Below are 4,682 nucleotides of genomic sequence, written 5' to 3'. Positions count from 1 at the left end.
GAATGGGTGTGAGTTTGGAGGAAGGCAAGCATCAAAGCTCACATCCGGGATCTGGGCAGCTTGACTAGGCTCTGGCGACAAGAACTGGACACTTCTGGAAACTCAGGCCTGGACGAGCACAGATGATCTGGTGTCTGCTCGAGGTCTCTGCCTCTCTCCTCTCCCTCGCGCCCAATCCTCCTGTGTGCCCAGCTCTGGTTTGCACCCTGGGGACAGAGATGTGAACTGAGAATAGAAAAGTGAGGTCACTGGTAAAGGGGGCATAGATGGTAGCTCCAGCAAGAGAGAAGAGGGCTGATTTGAGGACACGCTGCTGGAGGATTCATTTGTTCCATAAATGTTTATTGAGCATTACTCTGTTTCCAGGCACTCTTCTTGGTGGAGAAACAACAGCTGGGGAACAAGACTCCTGTTCTCATGAGCTTCTCCTTCTACAGGAGTGGGGTGGGTGATCAATCGATATGCAACCAAATAAACAAAACAGTCCCACGTGGAAGCTATAATTGGCAGAAAATTAGAACAGAGAATTACAACTGAGTGACTACTTAAAATTACAGGGTTAGCAAAGACCTTTCTCCAGAGATAATATTTAAGCTGAAAGCTGAGTGACAACAAGTAAGCAGGCAGAGATGCAGGGAAATGTCCAGGCAGAGGGAGCAGCAGGTGCCAATGCCCACATTCAGTTGTAGATTGAAGCCATCTGCAAATACCTCTTTTCCTTGTGCCTGGCCTGGTGAGATGTCCAAACAAGACATTTGACAAAGGTTCTAAACAAGAAGATGTGAAGGAGGTGACTCAGTGCTGGGGATTTTTAGTCTCTCCACTCTGGCCCTGCAATGAACGAAACATAAATGGAAGTAGTCAATTGTGTGCATGCATGTGTGTGTGTCCGTGTGTCCGTGTGTGTGTGTGTGTGCGCGTGTGTGTGCATGTGTTTGTCTGGTGGAAGATCTATGCATGCTTTTTCTGGAAATAAATATTTGGAGAAAGCTACCCTGAGAACCTGTGACTCTGGAGGCTCAGAGGTGCTTAGCTGTGGAGACAGATGCCTGGGAGGGAGCAGTGCAGGATGGAGTGAGGGCACAAATGTAGAGAGCTGCCTAGCACTGTGCTGGAGACCCAATGGCATCACAGGCAGAGATGGGTGAGATGGACCCAATAGGGAAAAGTGAGATCCAGGTCCGACCTGTGTCTTTCTGAATCTCCACCTCCAGCAGCATTTCCTCCACATTAGGGTTCGAGCACAGACTTGGGGAGGCTCCCGTTTCATCAGGACCCAAGCTACACTCAGAACAATCCCTGTAAAATGCCATTGTCTCCAAAACAAAGCTGCTTGCTGACTCTCCGGGATCCCATATTTTCACACAGGAATTAGGGATGTGTGGTTGTCCCTACAGAGGGTTGTCGCGCCTGGTTAGGGAGCTGGCCTTGGTGCAGCCCCTCCCCTGGGATGCAGGAGTCGGGGGTCTTTTTTCTTTGGGTCACCATTAGCTCGCTGGCTGTTCCGGGGGTGAACATGAATGGAGTATTGAGATTTTTGGGAAAAAATGAATGACAGCCACTGGGTCATCTTCCCTTTGTCTTGCAACAGATCAAGGATTCAGAGGTTTGCAGGGCCCTCCTGGGAAGTTGGGGCCCCCAGGAAACACAGGGGCTCCTGGAATCCAGGACCAAGGGGCCAAAAAGGAGATCGTGGGGACAATTCAGGTAAGGGGCATACCTCAGCATGGTGGCCTGGGGGTCCCAGGTCCTGGGGAGCTGGAGGGCCGCTGGAAGGTCCCCTTCTCTTGCTTCTCTTGCTGCCTCATGGGAAGATGCTCAATTCTGCTTCCTGGCCCAGCGCCGCCAGCCCTCTCAGCTTTACTTGGGGCCTGAGGGGACTCCCATAGGTGCCCAGATGCAGTCGTTTAAGCTATGTAGGGCCATTCCCTCGTCAGGCCCCTTAGCAGATGGGCCCTGGCTTTTTCTTCAGTGGAAACAGTCCAGTGTGCACCTCCGGGGTGCCAGGGAGGAAATAGGCCCTTTAAGGGTTGGGTTTATGTCCATTGTCACAAGAGTGGCATGAAAACGTTCTGCCTCTTAGGACCCCTGGGTGACGGGGAACATCACAACAACTTAGTTCAGAGAAAAATAGAGCAAATTCAGTAAGAACAAAGAACAATGACAACCTACTTATTCATATTTGCCTACCAGCCTGTCAAAACAATAAACGTATTAAAAAGTGTATCTGGAATGAGAAATGAAAATGAATGACAAAGAAAAGTTTTCAGGCCAGACGCAGTGGCTCACGCCTGTAATCCCAACACTTTGGGAGGCCGAGGCGGGTGGATCATGAGGTCAGGAGATTGAGACCATCCTGGCTAACACAGTGAAACCCCGTCTCTACTGAAAATACAAAAAATTAGGCCGGGCGCGGTGGCTCATGCCTGTAGTCCCAGCACTCTGGGAGGCCGAGGTGGGCGGATCAAGAGGTCAGAAGATTGAAACCATCCTGACTAACATGGTGAAATCCCGTCTCTACTAAAAATACAAAAAATTAGCCGGGCGTAGTGGCGGGTGCCTATAGTCCCAGCTACTCGGGAAGCTGAGGCAGGAGAATGGCATGAACCCGAGAGGCGGAGGTTGCATTGAACCGAGATTGAGCCACTGCACTCCAGTTGGGCGACAGAGCAGGACTCCGCCACAAAAAAAAAAAAAAGAAAAAAGAAAAGTTTTCAGAAAGAAGAGTAATGAGTTGAGTATTTTCTTATGAATTCTTACAATATGACAATATGTAAGCTGTATGTGGAGACAGAGGTCCAGGCTTGAAGTTCCAGGTTGTGAAGGGATGCAGAGGTATAGCTGGAAAGCAGGAATGTAGTCATTTTTCCCTTTTTATTTCTTTTGGTTTCTTATTTTTCTGGAATAAGCGTTTTTCTTAGTAAGTCACTTTGTTTTTTTTCAAAATGCTCCACTCTCCAAGTTAAGGTCTTCTCCATAAATACCTTCTCCCTGTTGCTTTGCAGTTACTGAGGCTAAGCTGGCCAACTTAGAGAGACAGCTACAGAGCCTGAGATCAGAACTGGACCACATGAAGAAGTGTGAGCTTTCTCTCTGCCCATAATGTGTTCTTGGCTCTCACTCTTTTCTTCAGCACACTCTAGGTTTGGAGGAGGTGGGAGGGGAACTAACTCATGAACACTTGTCCTACACCAGGGCCTGTGCTGGGTGGCATTTTCCCATAAGATGGTTCCATTCAATCCTCTCGGCAAACTCAGCTGTGGTTGTTGAACTTGCTTCATTGACAGGTGAGGAAACCGAGGTGCAGGAAGTGTTGGTGACTCATTTCAGGTCACACAGCCGGGAAGTGGCAGGGGAGGGTTTGGATGGAGGTCTGTCCTCTCCGAAGTCTGTGCTCCTTCCTTGTTATCTACTGTGCTCTGATGTCTGTCCCTGCCTCTTGCTTATCCTGGTGCCCAAGCCTGCAGTGGGGCCCAAGACTGTCTCCCTATGTGCACCTGTGCCAAGGCAGGTTTTAGCAGATGCTTTTTCAAGGTGGGATATCCCAGGGGAGTCTGGGCTGTCGGCAGGGGTCTGGACGCCCCTTCCCAGGCTCTGCAGCTGAGGTCTGCTTCCTGACCAGGCTCTGGACTGAGCTACTGGGCATAGGGTGATTTTTCAGAGGTCTGACTTCCCAGAGAACTCAGACTACTTGCCTACTGTCCTGGACTGGGCTCCAAACCCAGCCAGCCTCACTCACCCTTTGTGATCTTTCTTCCTTCCTTCCTTCCTTCCTTCCTTCCTTCCTTCCTTCCTTCTTTCTTTCTCTCTCTCTCCCTCTCCCTCCTTCCTTCTTTCCTTCCTTCCTTCCTTCCTTCCTTCCTCCTTCCTTCCTTCCTTCTTCCTTCCTTCCTTCCTTCTTCCTTCCTCCCTCCCTCCCTCCCTCCCTCCCTCCCTCCTCCTTCCTTCCTTCCTTCCTTCCTTCCTTCCTTCCTTCCTTCCTCCTTCCTTCCCTCCTTCCTTTCTTTCTGGAAAATGTCTGGAAGAAGCTCTTCGTGACCAACGGTGAGGGGATGCCTTTCTCCAAAGTGAAGAATCGATGTGCTGGGCTCCAGGTCACAGTGGCTGCCCACAAGAATGCCGAGGAGAATAAGGCCATCCAGGATGTGACCAAAGACAGTGCTTTCCTGGGCATCACAGATGAGGCCACCAAAGGCCAGTTCATGTACGTGACGGACGGGAGACTGACCTACAGCAACTGGAATAAGGATGAGCCATACGACCATGGCTCAGGGGAGGACTATGTGATTCTCCTGAAGAGAGGCTCTGGAATGACATCTCATGCACGTCCTGCTTCCTGGCCATCTGTGAGTTTCCCACCTGAAGAGGCACATTCCTCAGCCCCCTCCTTGGCTCCCAGCTGAAATCTCTGCTGTCCCTCCAAATTAATATGTTGAAATCCTAACTCTCAAGGTGACAGTATTAGGAGATGGGGATTTGGGGAGGTAATTAGGCCACGAGAGCAGAGGCTAATGATTGGGATTAGTGTCCTTAGTGCCCCAGAAGAGACTTCAGAATGCTGGTTAGCCCCCTTACACCCTATGAGGACAGCCAGAAGGTGCCACCTATGAACTAGACAGCAGACCCTCACAAGACATCACATCTGTTGGTGTTTTGCTCTCGGACTTTCCAGCCTCCAGAGC

General features: G+C 50.3%; 1 pseudogene; it reads left to right on the top strand.

The window, feature by feature from the left end:
- Positions 1 to 953: 953 nt before the first annotated feature.
- LOC117089518 lies at positions 954 to 4,363 on the top strand (annotated as a pseudogene).
- The last annotated feature ends 319 nt before the right edge of the window (positions 4,364 to 4,682 follow it).

This window comes from Trachypithecus francoisi, unplaced genomic scaffold (genome assembly GCF_009764315.1).
Source record: "Trachypithecus francoisi isolate TF-2019V2 unplaced genomic scaffold, Tfra_2.0 Contig00855, whole genome shotgun sequence".
Lineage (NCBI taxonomy): Eukaryota > Metazoa > Chordata > Mammalia > Primates > Cercopithecidae > Trachypithecus > Trachypithecus francoisi.
This window is presented reverse-complemented; position numbering and strand designations above follow the sequence as displayed.